The sequence below is a fragment of the Mesoplodon bidens genome (assembly GCF_964165515.1).
Source record: "Mesoplodon bidens genome assembly, chromosome: 3".
In the NCBI taxonomy this organism is placed as follows: Eukaryota; Metazoa; Chordata; class Mammalia; order Artiodactyla; family Ziphiidae; genus Mesoplodon; species Mesoplodon bidens.
The window spans coordinates 93,382,775-93,403,942 of record NC_138178.1 but is presented as its reverse complement, the minus strand read 5'-3'; the positions used below and the strand labels follow the sequence as shown (position 1 = coordinate 93,403,942).

At 38.3% G+C, this 21,168-nt stretch overlaps 1 protein-coding gene across 1 annotated transcript in view; it reads right to left on the bottom strand.

The window, feature by feature from the left end:
* The window catches only part of EHD4 (EH domain containing 4), an 89,817-nt gene that overhangs the window by 58,895 nt on the left and 9,754 nt on the right, over nt 1-21,168 (bottom strand). The gene's annotated exons all lie outside the window — the stretch shown is intronic.

Sequence of the window (21,168 nt, the reverse complement as noted above, 5' to 3'; positions counted from 1 at the left end):
TGGGGGTGGCGGCGGTGGAAGAGAATGCCTGTTTGAGGTGACAGGGCCTTGTCCCAGCCCTGCCAGGGAGATGATCCTTCACCCTGGGAGGAGGCTCAGGGCAGAAACATGCACAACTTTCTACAACTCCCCATTCCTGCAGCTTACAGTCTGTTTGGTCCTAAACCATTTCTTTTGTTTCTAAAATGTCTTGACTTATCAAATTGAAGCCCAGAACCTACGATTTTATTTCCAGGGTTAGAGGGAAAGAACGAACTACCAACCATCCAACACCATTTTGCCATTTTTCTAAGAAGTTAAGCCACTCTTTAGACTCATTTTTTCTCTGTAAATAAAACGGAAATTGTTTAGCACTCTTAGCAGGCTGTACTCTAAACGTTTGATCTTTTTTTTTTTTAATCTAAAGTTTCTACATTTCTATGAACTTGTAGAGTACCAGAATAGACACAGCATTTAAATATGTCCCTTAAATTTAGAGTAAATGTGAAAAAAATCAGATAACAGCACCCAGCATTCACCAAGTACAGTCGACCCTTGAACAACATGGGTTTGAACTGCACAGGTCCACTTACATGTGGATTTTTTTTGGTAGTAAATACTACAGTACTACATGGCCCACAGGTGGTTGAATCTGTGGATGTGGAAGTACTGGGGATACAGAGGAAACGTGGGTATGGAGGGCTAACCATATGCTATATGTGGATTTTTGACTCCTCAGAGGGTTGGCACTCCTAACCTGTGTTGTTCAAGGGTCAACTGTTCTCACTATTTACCTGGTGTAGTACAATACTCTGGTGTAGTATACACTATCTACCTGGTGTATACTAACATTACCCCCATTTTATAGGTGGGAAAACTGAGGCACCAGAGAGGCTAAGCAACGTGCCCAAGGTCACACAGTAAGTGTTTCAGTGGAGATGGAATGCAGGCAGTCAGACTCTAGGTCTTGTGCTGTCTCCAGATACGTTTAAACCTGGGCTTCAGTTGGTAGTTTGTTCAGAGATGAGGAGCACAAGGGGAGTTTCAGGGTGCCTCCATAAGGCACTATGGCCCAATTATTTCCTCCAAAATGAGGGAAAAGAGCTCTCCAAACCATCCTCCTGCATGGTCCCTGGGCTGCCCTAACAACAAGGGGCCAGCTCTCCCCATTCTCCCTGGAGAAAAGCTGGGGAGAGAAGATGCTATTTTTAAAAACATATTCAAACTTAATTTTTAAAAAATCTCAAAACTTTTTCAGGCACCTAGTAGACAAGTAAATATTCTTAGGAGCAGAAAGGTTCATGTTTATAATCTCATGAAATTCCACACAAATCTTAGAAATACTGATAAAAGCTACAGTGAGAGCGTCGCACATTTTGTGAAACTCCAGCACTTATAGAGCGTATGCAGAATGTGTGGATTTCACATACACATATGAATTTAGAAATTTAAGTTTTACAGCCACTCTGAGATCTTAAGTCTGAAACCATTCAACAGCAAAGATAGAAGTCAAGTCCAGATCACACCCATCCCACGTGCAGTTAGATTTCCACACCCCGTTGCCTGGATGAGGCAGTGCCAGGAGGCCTGTGGGAGACATGGAGGAGGGGGGACGACTGGGGAGAGGTGCCGATGTCAGCAGCCAAGGTCACCAGGCTTCCTGCAGCGCACGACTCACAAAAAGGTTAGGTCCAAGTATTGGTTTGAAACCTGACAGGCACTTTCCCATAGAGTCAATGTTAACAGCAATGGCTGGCTTGCCAAGATAGCCAAAAAAGGGGCTTGTTGCTGGTCAAACTCATGAGTGGCCATGCAGGACTGGAAGCCTGGAGCTCCTTCCTCCTGGCCGGAGGCTTTTGCTTTTATACCAGGCTCAGCCCCATAGCCTTGGGGTCCCACATAGCATCCAGCTTCTGGGACTCCAAGTAGGACCTGTCAGATACATGAGTTAATACGTGACACTCTCAGCTGATTGCCCAGAAGAGTCTTTACGCTGGGGGATTGAGGGACTTGCCTGGCGGACCAGTGGTTAGGACTCAGCGCTTTCACTGCCAGGGCCCAGTTTCAGCCCCTGTTTGGGGAACTAAGATCCCACAAGCTGCATGGAGCAGCCAAAAAGACCCCCCCCCCAAAAAAAAACGAAAAACAAATGCATTGCTATACTGGGGGACTGTGAAACTCAGATATACTTCAGTCACACCCCTGGGCAGGCAGGCATGTGTCACATGCGGTGAGGGAACTAAGAATAGCCAGGACACAAAGTATCTGATGTGAACAAAGTGAGAATGAAGAGATGAGGTTCCAACCCAGCAACCTTGAAAGGAAGAGTCTGAGTGGATCCTGAGGTGTGATGCACCGAAACGGGTTACCCACCCAGCCACATGCACGACACTGATCAACTGTGATACTATTTTTTTTTTTTTTGGACACCTCAGAGGCTTTCCCAAAGCTACAAGTTCCAGAGAGTTTGTGGTGTTATCTGCAGTAACAGGAATTCAAAGGAACAAGAGGCCATAGGAAGATTGCAGAGAAGACTCCCCTGCAGTCCAGAGTCGGCAAGCCCACTGCACGAGCATCCTGTGCGTTGGGCTGGGTTTTGTCCCGGGCTCCACCTCACTCTCCTTTTCCTGTGTTCTCAGAGAGGGCTGCTAACTCCAGTGGCGACTGCTCCCAAGAGTCTCCAGCCAAGTCATCAATGAAAAAAGGGACAGACATATGGACTATAAGCAGCTGGACAGAGGGGGTGCTGGGACCTGACACTGCTTTGTCCCTGTCTGCTGAGGGCCACGGTTCAGTTGCATCCAAGTGGCTCCTGGCACCCTGGCTGCTGTGCTCAGCCCAGGTCAAGGAGCTGCTTTCATGTAAGGCTATATGTAGATAGCATCTTTCTTCTTCCATTGCTTAGGTTAGAAACTTTCTTTTTGACTTCATAGAAAAAATTGTCATTTGTGATGGGACCTAATGAAACTTAAAAGCTTTTGCACAGCAAAGAAAACCATAAACAAGACGAAAAGACAACCCTCAGAATGGGAGAAAATATTTGCAAATGAAGCAACTGACAAAGGATTAATCTCCAAAACATACAAGCAGCACATGCAGCTTAATATCAAAAAAACAAACAACCCAATCCAAAAACAGGCAGAAGACCTAGACATTTCTCCAAAGAAGATACACAGATTGCCCATAAACACATGAAAGGATGCTCAACATCACTAATCATTAGAGAAATGCAAATCAAAACCACAATGAGGTATCACCTCACACCAGTTAGAATGGCCATCATCAAAAAATCTACAAACAATAAATGTTGGAGAGGGTGTGGAGAAAAGGGAACCCTCTTGCATTGTTGGTGGGAATGTAAATTGATACAGCCACTATGGAGAACACTATGGAGGCTCCTTAAAAAACTAAAAATAGGGCTTCCCTGGTGGTGCAGTGGTGGAGAGTCTGCCTGCCGATGCAGGGGACACAAGTTCGTGTCCCGGTCCGGGAAGATCCCGCATGCTGTGGAGTGGCTGGGCCCGTGAGCCATGGCCACTGAGCCTGTGCATCCAGAGCCTGTGCTCTGCAACGGGAGAGGCCACAACAGTGGGAGGCCCACGTACCGCAAAAAAAAAAAAAAAAAAAAAAAACCAACTAAAAATAGAACTACCATAGGACCCAGCAATCCCACTACTGGGCATATACCCTGAGAAAACCATAATTCAGAAAGAGACATATACCACAGTGTTCACTGCAGCTCTATTTACAACAGCCAGGACATGGAAGCAACCTGAGTGTCCATCGACAGATGAATGGATAAAAAAGTTGTGGCATATACATACAACGGAATATTACCCAGCCATAAAAAGAAATGAAACTGAGTTATTTGTAGTGAGGTGGATGGACTTAGAGTCTGTCATACAGAGTGAAGTAAGTCAGAAAGAGAAAAACAAATACCATATGCTAACACATATATATGGAATCTAAAAAAAAAAAAGGTTCTGAAGAACCTAGGGGTAGGACAGGAATAAAGATGCAGATGTAGAGAATGGGGTTGAGGACATGGGGAGGTGGAAGGGTAAGCTGGGATGAAGTGAGAGAGTGGCATGGACATATATACACCACCAAACGTAAAATAGATAGCTAGTGGGAAGCAGCCGCATAGCACAGGGAGATCAGCTCAGTGCTTTGTGTCCACCTAGAGGGGTTGGGATAGGGAGGGTGGGAGGGAGACGCAAGAGGGAGGAGATATGGGGGTATATGTTGTATAGCTGATTCACTTTGTTATACAGCAGAAACTAACACACCATTGTAAAGCAATTACACTCCAATAAAGATGCTAAAAAAAAAAATTGTCATTTGTGACAGGGGAAGAACAAAAATCTTCAAGACCATGAAAGTCCCTCAACATACCCAAGCACCATCCTCTCAAAGACGAGCTTAAGAATAACTAAAAAACAAGCAAACAAACAAACTAGAAGAGGCACATTACTCAATGATAGATATCCAAAATTCCAGCTGCAAACCTCGTCTCCCCTGGGTATTCACCCATGCATTCTGTCTGGGTTTTGTCTGTCACACTTGTGCTTGGAATAATGGAAAAGGCATTAATTATTTTAGTAATACACCTAACGTTTGAGAACTTGTTATGTACTAAAGTCTTTATATGAATAAACTTATTTCATCCTAAGTTCCTTATGGGGTAGGTACTATTTTTACCCCCCATTTTACAGATGAGAAAACAAAGTTTCAAATAGATTAAATCATTTATTAGAATCTAGGATTTCTTTTTTTTTTTTTTTTTTTTTTTTGAAGATGTTGGGGGTAGGAGTTTATTAATTAATTAATTAATTTTTGCTGTGTTGGGTCTTTGTTTCTGTGCGAGGGCTTTCTCTAGTTGTGGCAAGCGGGGGCCACTCTTCATTGCGGTGCGCGGGCCTCTCACCGTCGCGGCCTCTCTTGTTGCGGAGCGCAGGCTCCAGACGCGCAGGCTCAGTACTTGTGGCTCACGGGCCCAGCCGCTCCACGGCATGTGGGATCCTCCCAGACCAGGGCTCGAACCCATGTCCCCTGCATTAGCAGGCAGACTCTCAACCACTGCACCACCAGGGAAGCCCCAGAATCTAGGATTTCTATTAGTCCTGTGAGAGCACTACCTGCCTTAAATTAGAGCTTAAGAGGCTATCAACCTCCAACAGACATGTTTACAGGAGTGGGTTTTGTGAATCATAACAAATATACAAATCTAAGACATTTTAGTTGGTATTCAATCATTAAGTAAGCACTCTAAAAAGCAATATGGCACATCTATCTGGGGTGTTTTATGAGCATTATTTTTTAAATTCTCAAGCCAGAAACGAGAGAACTGGCTTCTGTAATGCTAAATGAGATTTTAAAATATTTGTGCGTACACTGGCATCTGTGCAGACAGTTTAGAGGTTTAATTCATTGCTGTGGTCTGGGACATTTTTTAAAAGAGCAGTTAACTCCAACGGTCATTTTGTTCCTTTGAGCATTACTAAGGTTTTAAACCATAGAGATGTGAAAAAAATATCTGAAGTATACAACTTTTGAGTTCAGCAAGAGAAACAGTTTTATTTCCTGATTTTTAAATCCAGGGCTATGAATTTAAATACATTTCAATTTATAATGTGTTGGAAGGTTTTACATAATGTATTTTTGACTGATAATACCTGACCCACCATTTCACTAGGAAAGGGACTGAAAAGAAAGTGTTAGTCTTTCAACTTTGATTTGTCCTAAATCTGGAAATGATGTTTTTGAAGCAGTTTCTTTTGTTTATCCTCATGTTTAATACCAAGAAATGGAAATGCCAAAAGAATCAAACATTTATTATTACAAAAGTCTTATAAAAATGGTCCAGAATATATAATTATTTCCTAGCAATGAGTACCACCACCACCACCACCACTACCACCACTGCTTGTAGACACCACCAAACAACAGATTATGAAGAAATACTAATAATAATGATAATAATCTTACAAACAACGGTTTATAAGGCATTTCACACATAGGCTAAAGCCTTTCCTTTACCTCCTTTCACCCTCCCTGTTGCTGGAGCAGGTATTTTTGTCCCTAGCTTATAGAAAACTGCGCTTATGACAAGTTAAGCAGCTTGCACACATTAATACAGGACAATGACTAATTTGAACAGTTTGATATACTTCCATCCAGTCATTTTCTGCAGGTATAATTTTTTCTTTATAAGATTGGGATCAAAGCATTTAAACAATTTTGCAGCTAGACTTTTCACCATTAGTTTTTCCTCACACCATTAAAAATTATTTGAAAACACAAGTTTTAATGGCTGCATACTATTCTGAGGTGAGTATGCATCAATTTAGCCTGACATTTCCTTTCTGTTGGGCACTGAAATAGCTTCCCGTTTCTTGCTATTGAAAATAATGCTGATAGGGCTTCCCTGTTGGCGTAGTGGTTGAGAGTCCGCCTGCCGATGCAAGGGACGCGGGTTCGTGCCCCGGTCTGGGAAGATCCCACATGCCACGGAGCAGCTGGGCCCGTGAGCCATGGCCGCTGAGCCTGTGCGTCCGGAGCCTGTGCTCCGCAACAGGAGAGGCCACAACAGTGAGAGGCCCGCGTACCGCAAAAAAATAAAATAAAATAAAATAAGTAAATAATGCTGATAGAAAACAAACTTATGGTTACCAAAGGGGAAAGGGCAGGGGGGAGGGTAAATTGGGAGCCTGGGATTAACAGATACACACTACTATATATAAAATAGATAAACAAGGACCTACAGTACAGCACAGGGAACTATAGTCGATATCTTGTATTAACCTATAATGGAAAAGAATCTGGAAAAGAATTTATATATACACATATATATATATATATCTGAATTACTTTGCTGTACACTAGAAACTAACACAACATTGTACATCAACTATACTTCAAATAAATAAATAATGCTGAGATAAATATCTCTGAGTAAACATCTACTTTAAAAAGTTTTTAGCTTATTTATTTATTTTTATTGAATTATAGTTGATTTACAACATTATATTAGTTTCAGGTGTGCAGCATAGTGATCTAGTATTTTTACATATTATATTCCATTAAAAGTTATTACAAGATTACTTTAAATATTTAATCTTCTTTGAGTTATTGAAAAACTAAGTCAGGCCAAGCTTCACTTCCATTTTAAAACTCTATGTCTTCCTTAAGTGTGAAATCTAACTTTTCTTTTCATTTTTGTTTTCCCTTAGTTAAATCATTGACATATTATCACCAGGACTGTTTGTTCAGATGACATCATCCTTGTAACTGCTCTACATATTAAGGGAGTGGACCAAGAAAAACTGGAATGGCCTGTTGGACCAAGTATTTGGAATTTGCTGGGTAAAGCCTTTCACATCTCTATTTTTCCAGCTATGAGTGGAATTTAAACTACTTCAGGCTGGGATACGCTGAAGGCACAGTGCTGTCTAACCTATGTCATCATCTGGAGCTGCTCCTCTCCACATTCCACGCTGCTCTGGAAGGAGGGTGGAAGAAAGGGAAAGGAAGGAAAGGAGAACAAAGGGAGAGGAAGTTTACAGGAATCAAAAGCAGCATACTTCCGTGGGCAGGCCCCACACCTGCACACCTGCTATCAAGCGGAAATGGCCAGCACATGCTGAGGAAAGAGACAGCAAGCATCCAAACCAAAAACAGCCCTCGTGCAAAAATATATTAAACCCCCACAAGCTATTCAGGGATGCTCCCTCATATAAATAGCCCTCCAAGACTACAGTAAGATAATTGTTTCTCCTAAACTCACAGAATAAGAGAAATAAAAGCAAAATGAAGAAGCAGAGGAACCACTCCCAGTTAAAAGACCAAGAGAATTCCCCTGAAGGAACAAACAATGAAACAGACCTCTTCAGTCTAATAGACACGGAGTTCAAAAAATGCATATGCAAAAAATGCAGATTACCGTAAAAAGGAACTAGAAACTAAAAGGAGCCAAGAAAAATTAGAAAATTAATTTGCTGAGATGAAAGCTGAGCTAAAGGCACTCAATAGCAGAATGAATAATGCAGAAGAAAGGATAAGGATGCAGATATTCTATCTGGAAGACAGAATAATGGAAATTACCCAATCAAAACAGCAGACAAAAAGCAGAATTAAAAAAAAAATGAAAGCAATACAAGAGATCTATGGGCTAATATAAAGTGGTTCAGTCTATGCATAATAGGGATTCCAGAAGGAGAAGAAAGAGAAAAGGGGATTGAAAATGTATTTGAAGAAATTATGGCTGAAAACTTCCCAAATCTACAGAAGGAAACAGATATCCAGATATAGGAAGCACAGAGGGTCCCAAACAAGATGAACCCAAACAGACATACACTAAGACATATTATAATAAAAATGGCAAAAATTAAAGATAAAGAGAGGATTCTAAAGGCAGCAAGAGAAAAACAAAGAGTTAATTACAAGGGAACACCCATATGGCTATCAGCTGATTTCTCTACAGAAACACTGCAGGCCAGAAGGGAGTGGCAAAACATATTCAAAGTCTTGAAAGGGAAAAATATGTGACCTAGAATACTCTACCCAGCAAGATTATCATTTAAAATAGGAGGAGAAATAAAGAATTTCTCAGACAAGCAAAAACTAAAAGAATACAGCAATACTAAACCTATCCTAAAAGAAATATTGAAAGGTCTTCTCTAAATAGAAAAGGAGCAGGAAGATACAGGAAGGAGGAAATCACAACTGGAAAGTAAATCACTTAAATTAGCCAGTATACAGATCAAAAAGAAAAAAAAAACCTACTTGTGAAAGCGATGATAAACACAAAGAACATCAAAAGGATAAACATGAAGATGTAAAAAAGGACATCAAAATCATAAAATGTGGGGAAGGAGAGTAAGAAAATGCAGATTTTTTTTTTTTTAAGAATGTGTTTGAGCCCATATGACTATCAGTCTAAAGCAAGCAGATATAGGAAGGGGTTAACATACTTGAAAAACAGGGCAACTACAAATTAAAAGCACACAATAGATTCACAAAAACCAAAAAGAAGAGACCACAACCATAAAATAAAAGGAAATAATCAAACCACAAAAAGAAAAACAAAAAGAAAGAAACAAAGAAGAAACAATCAACTGGAAAACAAGGTTTAAAACGGCAATAAGTATGTGTGTATCAATAACTACCTTAAATGTCAATGGACTGAATGCTCCAATCAAAAGACGTAACATGGCAGACTGGATTAAAAAAACAAGAGCCTACAATATGCTGCCTGTAAGAGACCCACCCTAGGGCAAAGGGCACACATAGATTGAAAGTGAGGGGATGGAAAAAGATATTTCATGCAAACAGAAATGACAAGAAAACAGGAGTTGCAATACTCATATCAGAAAACAAAGACTTTAAAACAAAGGTTATAAAGAAAGATAAAGAAGGGCACTATGTAATGATAAAAAGATCAATACAAGAAGAGGATTTTATACTCGTCAACACATATGCACGTAATATAGGAGCACCAGATACATAAAACAAATACTAACAGACATAAATTGATGGGAATACAGTAATAGTAGGAAACTTTAACACCTCACTAACATCAATGGACAGATCGTCTAGAAGAAAATCAATAAGGCAACAGAGATCCTAAATGATACAATAGAACAGTTAGACTTAATTGATATTTTCAGCACATTATGTCCCCAAAAAACAGAATACACATTCTTTTCAAGTGCACATGGAACATTCTCTAGGACTGGCCACATACTAAGGCACAAAACTAACCTCAACGAATTTAAGAGTACAGAAATTATTTCAAGCATCTTCTCTGACCACAATGACATGAAACTAGGAATCAACCATGGGAAAAGAAATGAGAAAAAAATGACTTCATGGAGACTGAACAACATGTTACTAAAAAAAACAATGGGTCAAAGAAGAAATCAAAAAGGAAATTAAAAAAATACCTTGAGACAAATGACAATGAAAACACAGCCATACAAAATCTATGGGATACTGCAAAAGCAGTTCTTAAAGGGAAGTTCATAGTGATACAGGCCTTCCTCAAAAAAAAGAAAAATCTCAAATTAACAACCTAAACTACCACCTAAAAGAATTAGAAAAAGAAGAACAAGCAAAACCTAAAGTCAGCAGAAGGAAGGAAATAATAAAAATCAGGGAAGAAATAAATAAAATTGAGATTTAAAAAACAATAGAAAAAGCCAATAAACCAAGAACTCGTTCTTTGAAAGGGTAAACAAAATTGATAAACCTCTGGCCAGGCTCACCAAGAAAAGAGAGAGAACCCAAATAAACAAAATAAGAAATGAAAAAGGAGATATCTTAACTGATACCGGAGAAATACAAAACACCATAAGAGAATACCATGCACAATTATATGCCAACAAATTTGACAACCTAGAAGAAATGGACAACTTTCTAGAAATATACAGCCCATCAAAAGTGAATCAAGAAGAAACAGATGACTTGAATACACTGATCACTAAAAGTAAAATCGAATCCGTAATTTAAAAAAAGCTCCCTACAACCAAAAGTCCAAGAACAGGGACTTCCCTGGTGGCGCAGTGGCTAAGGATCCGCCTGCCAATACATGGGACATGGGTTCAAGCCCTGGTTCAGGAAGATCCCACGTGCCACAGAGCAATTAAGCCTGTGCGCCACAACTACTGGGCCTGTGCTCTGGAGCCCACGTGCCACAACTACTGAAGCCCATGTGCCTAGAGCCTATGCCCCACAACAAGAGAAGCCACCACAATGAGAAGCCCGCACACTGCAATGAAGAGTAGCCCCCACTTGCCACAACTATAGAAAGCCCGTGTGTAGCAACAAAGACCCAACACAGCCAAAAATAAATAAATAAATTTATATTTAAAAAAAAAAAGTCCAAGACCAGATGGCTTCGTGAGCGAATTCTACCAAATACACAAAGAACTTATATCGATTCTTTTCAAACTCTTCCAAAAGACTGAAGATGAGGGAACACTCTCGAAGACATTCTATGAAGCCACCATCACCGTGATACCAAAACCAAAGATAACACCAAAAAAGAAAATTACATGCCAATATCTTTGATGAATATAGATGCAAAAATTCTCAACAAAATATTAGCAAAACAAATCCAACAACACATAAAAAAGGTCATACACCACAACCAAGGTGGGATTCATCCCAAGTTCACAAGGATGGCTCAACATACACAAATCAATCCATGTGATACACCACATAAATAAAAGTCAAAAACCACATGATCATCTCAATAGATGCAGAAAAAGCATTTGACAAAACTCAACATCCATTCAAGATAAAAACTCTAACCAAAGTGGGTAAAGAGGGAACACATCTCACATAATAAAAGCCATTTATGACAAACCCACAGCCAATATAACACTCAATTGTGAAAAGCCGAAAGTCTTCCCACTAACATCTGAAACAAGACAAGGATGCCCACCCTCACCACTTCTATTTGACATAGTATTGGAAGTCCTAGCCACAACAGTTAGACAAGAAAAAGAAATAAAAGGTATTCAAATTGGAAGGGAAGAGGTGAAATTGTCACTATATGCAGATGACATGATACTGTATATAGAAAACCCTAAGGACTCCACCCAAAAACTACTAGATCTAATAAATGAATTTAGCCAAGTAGCAGGATACAAGATTAACATTCAGAAATTGATTGCATTTCTTTACACAAACAATGAAATATCAGAAAGGGAATGTAAAAAAAAATACCTTTTAAAATCACACACACACACACACACACACACACAAAATACCTAGGAATAAACCTGACCAAGGAAGTGAAAGACTTATACACTGAGAACTATAAAACATTAATAAAGGAAATTAAAGAGGATTCAAAGAAATGGAAAGATACACAATGCTCTTGGATTGTAAGAATTAATATTGTTAAAATGGCTATGCTACCCAAAGGAATCTACAGATTTAATGCAATCCTTATCAAATTACCCATGACATTTTTCAAAAAACTAGAACAAATAATCAAAAAATTTATATGGAACCATATAAACCATATTGCCAAAGTAATCCTGGGGTGTGGGGGAACAAAGCAGGAGGCATAACTCTCCCAGACTTTAGACAATACTACAAAGCTACAATAAACAAAACAGTGTGGTACTGGTACAAAAATAGACATACGGATCAATGGAACAGAATAGAGAGCCCAGAAATAAACCCACACACCTACAGTCAATTAATCTTCGAAAAAGGAGGCAAGAATATAAAACGGGAAAAAGTCTCTTCAGCAAGTGTTGCTGGGAAAGTTGGACAGCTGCTTGTAAATTTGATGAAGTTAGAACACAACCTCACAGCATGCACAAAAATAAACTCAAAATGGCTTATAGATTTAAACATAAGATATGACACCATAAAACTCCTAGAAGAGAGCATAGGCAAAACATTCTCTGACATAAATTGTACCAATGTTTTCTTAGGTCAGTCTCCCAAGGCAATAGAAATAAAAACAAAAATAAACTAATGGGACCTAATCAAACTTACAAGCTTTTGCACAACAAAGGAAATCATTAAAACAAAAACAAAAACGAAAAGACAACCTAGGAATGGGAGAAAACATTTGCAAGTGATGTGACTGACAAGGGCTTAATCTCCAAAATACACAAACAGCTCATACAACTCAACGACAAAAAAAACACCCAACCCAATTGAAAGATAGACAGAAGACCTTAACAGACATTTCTCCAAAGTAAACATACAGATGGCCAATAGGCACATGAAAAGATGCTCAACATCACTAATTATTAGAGAAATGCAAATTAAAACTATGATGAGGTATCACCTCACAACAGTCAGAATGGCCATCATTAAAAAGTCTACAAATAACAAACGCTGGAGAGGGTATGGAGAAAAGGGAACCCTCCTATACTGTTGGTGGGAACGTAAGTTGGTACAGCCACTATGGAAAACGGTATGGCAGTTACTCAGAAAACTAAAAGTAGTATTACCATATGATCCAGCAATCCTACTCCTGGGCATATTCCTGGACAAAATCATAATTCAAAAAGATACATGCACCCCTATGTTAACAGCACCAATATTCACAATAGCCAAAACATGGAAACAACCTAAATGTCCAATGATAGATGAATGGATAAAGAAGATATGGTACATATATATAATGGAATACTACTAAGCCATAAAAAGAATGAAATAATGCCATTTGCAAAAACATGGATGCAACTAGACTTTATTATACTAAGTGAAGTATGTCAGAAAGAGAAAGACAAATACCATATGATATCACTTATATGTGGAATCTAAAATATGGCACAAATGAACTTATCTACAAAACAGAAATAGACCTACAGACATAGAGATCAGACTTGTGGTTGCCAAGGGGGTGGTCGGAGGGGGAGAGGGATGGACTGGGAGTTTGGGATTGGTAGATGCAAACTATTACATTTAGAATGGATAAACACCAAGGTCCTACTGTATAGCACAGGGAACTATAACCAACCTCCTGGGATAAACCAAAATGGAAAAGAATATATAGGATTATTCCATAAATAGGGTTAAAAAATAAAAAACCAAAAAAAGAATACTTTCAAAACAGATTTTACTTCCAAGTGGATAAAAGAGTTAAATATTTTTCAAAATCTATTTAAAAAAAGAAAATACAGGTGAATATTTTCTAAATCTTAGGATAAACAAGGATTTTCTAGGCATAAGAGAGATAAAAGACATCTTTTTTTTTTTTTTTTTTTTTTTGCGGTACGCGGGCCTCTCACTGTTGTGGCCTCTCCCGTTGCGGAGCACAGGCTCCGGACGCGCAGGCTCAGTGGCCATGGCTCACGGGCCCAGCCGCTCCGCGGCATGTGGGATCTTCCCGGACCGGGGCACGAACCCATGTCCCCTGCATCGGCAGGCGGACTCTCAACCACTGCGCCACCAGGGAAGCCCAAGACATCTTTTATGGAGGAAAAAAATGCTAGATTTGACCACAAATGTTACATATTTCTGTGCGTCAAAAATTATCATAAAAATTAAAAAGGCAAACCTCAAACTGGAAAAAAACTTATAATAACTATGACAAAGGACTGACAGCCATTATTGAGTAAAATATTTAAATATCTGCAAAATAAAGACTAATACTCCAAATGAAAATTGGTCCAAGTTCATATACAATTCACAAAAAAATATAGATGTTGGCTATATATTTTATGAGTTCAGCTTCACTAGTTAAAAAAAAAAGAAACTTTTTCCTATCATATTTATTCATTTTTAATAGTAATACTTAGTTTTATCAATGGTTTAATGAAATAATAATCCTTATATTAGACTCCCTAATGGGAGTCTAATTTGAAATAACTTTTCTGAATAGGAATATATATACACACACATACACTCCTTTGTGTGTGTGTGTATATATATATATAATATATACAGCATATATATATATATACACACACACACACACAAACACGTACATTTGTCAAGAGTATATATAGGGACTTCCCTGGTGGCGCAGTGGTTAAGAATCCGCCTGCCAATGCAGGGGTCACGGATTCAAGCCCTGGTCTGGGAAGATCCCACATGCTGCAGAGGACCTAAGCCCATGTGCCACAACAACTGAACCTGCACTCTAGGCCCGCAAGCCACAACTACTGAGCTTGTGCACAACTACTGAAGCCTGCGTGCCTAGAGCCCGTGCTCCACAGGAGAAGCCACCACAATGAGAAGCCCTTGCACTGCAATGAAAAGTAGCCCCTGCTCACTGCAACTAGAGAAAGCCTGTGTGCCGCAACGAAGACCCAATGCAGCCAAAAATAAATTAATTAATTAAATAAATTAATATAAAAAAAGAGTATAGATAAACTTGAAAAATATTCATAAATTTTGATGCAGTAATTCATGCTCAGACTGCTACTCTAAGAAAAAAGCTAGATATACTAAGATTTATAGCCAAGAATATTCATTGCAATATTAGGCATAACAGCATAAAATTAAAAACAATGTTCCTATAGAAATCACTTGTATTTCTTTACAATAGTAATGAAGTATCAGAAAGGGAATGTAAAAAAAAAATACCTTTCAAAATCATGCCCCCCAAAATAAAATACTTAGAAATAAACCGGACCAAGGAGGTGAAAGACATCTGCTGAGAACTATAAAACATTAATAAAGGAAACTGAAGATGATTCAAAGAAATGGAAAGATATACAATGCTCTTGGATTGGAAGAACAAATATTGTTAAAATGGACATACTACCAATGCAGATTTAATGTGATCCCTATCAAATTACCCATGACATTTTTCACAGAACTAGAACAAATCCTAAAATTTATATGTAACCATAAAAGACCCAGAATTGCCAAAGCAATCTTGAATTGCTAAAAGCAATCTTGAAGAAAAAGAATAAAGCAGGAGTCATAACCCTCCTAGACTTCAGACAATACTACAAAGCTACAGTAATCAAAACAGCATGGTATTAGAACAAAAACAGACTCAGGGGGCAATGGAACAGAATAGAGAGCCCAGAAATAAACCCAAACACCTACAGTCAATTAATCTTTGACAAAGGAGGCAAGAATATAAAACGGGAAAAAGACAGTCTCTTCAGCAAGTGCTGTTGGTAAAGTTGGACAGCCGCATGTAAATCTGATGAATTTAGAACACACCCTCTCACCAAATACAAAAATAAACTCAAAATGACTTAAAGACTTAAACATAAGACATGACACCATAAAACTCCTAGAAGAGAGCATAGGCAAAAATTCTCTGACATAAATTGTACCAGTGTTTTCTTAGGTCAGTCTCCCAAGGCCACAGAAATAAAAACAAAAATAAACAAATGGGACCTAATCAAATTTATAAGCTTTTGCACAACAAAGGTAACCATAAAAAAACAAAAAGACAACCTACGGAACGGGAGAAAATATTTCAAAATGATGCAACCGACAAAGGCTTAATTTCCAAAATATACAAACAGCTCATACAACCCAACAACAAAAAACAAACCCAATTGAAAAATGGGCAGAACACCTAAATAGACATTTCTCCAAAGAAGAAATACAAATGGCCAGTAGGCACATGAAAAGATTCTCAACATCACTAATTATTAGAGAAATGCAAATCAGAACTACATGAGGTACCACCTCACACTGGTCAGAATGGCCATCATTAAAAACTCTACAAATAACAAATGCTGGACAGGATGCTGAGAAAAGGGAACACTTCTACACTGTTGGTGGGAATGTAAGTTGGTACAGCCACTGTGGAAAACAGTATGCTGGTTCCTCAAAAACTAAAAACAGAATTACCATATGATCCAGCAATCCCTCTCCCAGGCATATTCCCAGACAAGACTTTAATCCAAAAAGATACATGCACCCCCATGTTCACAGCACCACTATTCACAATAGCCAAGACAAGAAACAGCCTAAATGTCCATAGACAGATGAATGGATAAAGAAGATGTGGTACATATATACAATGGAATACTACTCAGCCAAAATGAAATAATGCTATTTGCAGCAACATGGATGCAACTAGAGATTATCATACTAAGTGAAGTCAGAGAAAGGCAGACACCATATGATATCACTTATATGTGGAATCTAAAATATGACACAAATGAACCTATCTTCGAAACAGAAAGAGACTCACAGATATAGAGAATGGACTTGTGGTTGCCAAGGGGGAAGGGGTTGGGGGAGGGATGAGTGGGAGGTTGGGGTTAGCATATGTAAGGTATTATATATGGAATGGATAAACAACAAGGTCCTACTGTACAGCACAGAGAACTATATTCAGTATCCTACGATAAACCATAATGGAAAAGAATATAAAAAAGAATGTATATATATGTATAACGGAATCACTTTGCTGTACAGCAGAAATTAACACATTGTAATTGAAATGAAAACTACACTAGAAGGAATCAATAGCGGAATAACTGAGGCAGAAGAACAGATAAGTGACCTGGAAGACAGAATGGTGGAACTCACTGCTGTGGAACAGAATAAAGACCAAAGAATGAAAAGAATTGAAGACAGCCTAAGAGATCTCTGGGACAACATTAAACACAACAACATTCGCATTATAGGGGTCCCAGAAGGAGAAGAGAGAGAGAAAGGACAACAGAAAATATTTGAAGAGATTATAGTCAAAAACTTCCCTAACATGGGAAAGGAAAGAGCCACCCAAGTCCAGGAAGCACAGCAAGTCCCATACAGGATAAACCCAAGAAGAAACATGCTGAGACACATAGTAATCAAATTGGCAAAAATTAAAGAAAAAGAAAAATTATTGAAAGCACCAAGGGAAAAATGACAAATAACACATAAGGAAACTCCCATATGGTTAACAGCTGATTTCTCAGCAGAAACTCTACATGCCAGAAGGGAGTGGCATGATATACTTAAAGTGATGAAAGGGAAGAACCTACAACCAAGACTACTCCACCCGGCAAGAATCTCATTCAGATTCGATGGAGAAATCGAAAGCTTTACAGCCAAGCAAAAGCTAAGACAATTCAGCACCACCAAACCAGCTCTACAACAAATGCTAAAGGAACTTCTGTAAGTGGGAAACACAAGAGAAGAAAAGGACCTACAAAAACAAACCCAAAACAATTAAGAAAATGGTCATAGGAACATACATATTGATAACTACCTTAAACGTGAATGGATTAAATGCTCCAACCAAAAGACACAGGCTTGCTGAATGGATACAAAAACAACACCCATATATATGCTGTCTACAAGAGACCCACTTCAGACCTAGGGACACATACAGACTGAAAGTGAGGGGACGGAAAAAGATATTCCATACAAATGGAAATCAAAAGAAAGCTGGAGTAGCTATACTCATATCAGATAAAATAGACTTTAAAATAAAGAATGTTACAAGAGACAAGGAAGAACACTCCATAATGATCAAGGGATCAATCCAAGAAGAAGATATAACAATTATAAATATATATGCACCCAACATAGGAGCACCTCCATACATAAGGCAACTGCTAACAGCTATAAAAGAGGAAATTGACAGTAATGCAATAATAGTGGGGGACTTTAACACCTCACTTACACCAATGGACAAATCAACCAAAATGAAAATAAATAAGGAAACAGAAGCTTTAAATGTCACAATAGACCAGATAGACTTAATTGATATTTATAGGACATTCCATTCAAAAACAGCAGATTACACTTTCTTCTCAAGGGCTCACAGAACATTCTCCAGGATAGATCACATCTTGGGTCACAATTCAAGCCTCAGTAAATTTAAGAAAATTGAAATCATGTCAAGCATCTTTTCTGACCACAATGCTATGAGATTAGAAATGAATTACAGGGAAAAAAACACAAACACATGGAGGCTAAAAATACGTTACTAAATAGCCAAGAGATCACTGAAGAAATCAAAGAGGAAATCAAAAAATACCTAGAGACAAATGACAATGAAAACACGATGATCCAAAACCTATGGGATGCAGCAAAAGCAGTTCTAAGAGGGAAGTTTATAGCTATACAAGCATACCTCAAGAAACAAGAAAAATCTCAAGTAAACAATCTAACATTATACCTAAAGGAACTAGAGAAAGAAGAACAAACAAAACCCGAAGTTAGAAGAAGGAAAGAGATCATAAAGACCAGAGCAGAAATAAATGAAATAGAAACAAAGAAAACAACAGCAAAGATCAATAAAACTAAAAGCTGGTTCTTTGAGAAGATAAACAAAATTGATAAACCATTAGCCAGACTCATCAAGAAAAAGAGGGAGAGGACTCAAATCAATAAAATTAGAAATGAAAAAGGAGAAGTTACAACAGACACCACAGAAATATAAAGCCTCCTAAGAGACTACTACAAGCAACTCTATGCCAATAAAATGGATAACCTGGAAGAAATGGACAAATTCTTAGAAAGGTATAACCTTCCAAGACTGAACCCAGAAGAAACAGAAAATATGAACAGGCCATTCACAAGTAATGAAATTGAAACTGTGATTAAAAATCTTCCAACAAACTAAAGTCCAGGACCAGATGGCTTCACAGGTGAATTCTATCAAACATTTAGAGGAGAGCTAACACCCACCCTCTCAAACTCTTCCAAAAAATTGCAGAGGAAGGAACACACCCAAACTCATTCTACGAGGCCACCATCACCCTGATACCAAAACCAGACAAAGATACTACAAAAAAAGAAAATTACAGACCAATATCACTGATGAATATAGATGCAAAAATCCTCAACAAAATACTAGCAAACAGAATCCAACAACACATTAAAAGGATTATACACCATGATCAAGTGGGAGTTACTCCAGGGATGCAAGGTTTCTTCAATATATGCAAATCAATTGATGTGATACATCGTATTAACAAATTGAAGAATAAAAACCATATGATCATCTCAATAGATGCAGAAAAAGCTTTTGACAAAATTCAACACCCATTTATGATAAAAACTCTACAGAAAGTGGGCATAGAGGGAACCTACCTCAACATAATAAAGGCCATATATGACAAACCCACAGCAAACATCATTCTCAATGGTGAAAAACTGTAAGCATTTCCTCTAAGATCAGGAACGAGACAAGGATGTCCACTCTCACCACTATTATTCAACATAGTGTTGGAAGTCCTAGCCATGGCAATCAGAGAAGAAAAAGAAATAAAAGGAATACAAATTGGAAAAGAAGAAGTAAAACTGTCGCTGTTTGCAGATGACATGATACTATACATAGAGAATCCTAAAAATGCCACCAGAAAACTACTAGAGCTCATCAATGAATTTGGTAAAGTTTCAGGATACAAAATTAATGCACAGAAATCTCTTGCATTCCTATATACTAATGATGAAAAATCTGAAAGAGAAATTATGGAAACACTCTCATTTACCATTGCAACAAAAAGAATAAAATACCTAGGAATAAACCTACCTAGGGAGACAAAAGACCTGTATGCAGAAAACTATAAGACACTGATGAAAGAAATAAAAGATGATACCAACAGATGGAGGGATATACCATGTTCTTGGATTGGAAGAATCAATATTGTGAAAATGACTATACTACCCAAAGCAATCTACAGATTCAGTGGAATCCCTAGCAAATTACCAATGGCATTTCTTACAGAACTGGAACAAATAATCTTAAAATTTGTATGGAGACACAAAAGACCCCGAATAGCCAAAGCAGTCTTGAGGGGAAAAAACGGAGCTGGAGGAATCAGACTCCCTGACTTCAGACTAGACTACAAAGCTACAGTAATCAAGACAATATGGTACTGGCACAAAAACAGAAACATGGATCAATGGAACAAGATAGAAAGCCCAGAGATAAACCCACGCACCTATGGTCAACTAATCTATGACAAAGGAGACAAAGATATACAATGGAGAAAAGACAGTCTCTTCAATAAGTGGTGCTGGGAAAACTGGACAGCTACATGTAAAAGAATGAAATTAGAACACTCCCTAACACCATACACAAAAATAAACTCAAAATGGATTAGAGACCTAAATGTAAGACCAGACACTATAAAACTCTTAGAGGAAAACATAGGAAGACATAAATCACAGCAAGATCTTTTTTGATCCACCTCCTAGAGTACTGGAAATAAGAACAAAAATAAACAAATGGGACCTAATGAAACTTCAAAGCTTTTGCACAGCAAAGGAAACCATAAACAAGAAGACAACCCTCAGAATGGGAGAAACTATTTGCAAACGAATCAACGGACAAAGGATTAATCTCCAAAATATATAAACAGCTCATGCAGCTCAATATTAAAGAAACAAACAACCCAATTCAAAAATGGGCAGAAGACCTAAATAGACATTTCTCCAAAGAAGACATACAGATGGCCAAGAAGCACGTGAAAAGCTGCTCAACATCGCTAATTATTAGAGAACTGCAAATCAAAACTACAATGAGGTATCACCTCACACCAGTTAGAATGGGCATCTTCAGGAAATCTACAAACAACAAATGCTGGAGAGGGTGTGGAGAAAAAGGAACCCTCTTGCACTGTTGGTGGGAATGTAAATTGATATAGCCACTATAGAGAACAGTATGGAGGTTCCTTAAAAAACTGAAAATAGAATTACCATATGACCCAGCATCCCACTACTGGGCATATACCCAGAGTAAACCGTAATTCAACAAGACACATGCACCCCAATGTTCATTGCAGCACTATTTAC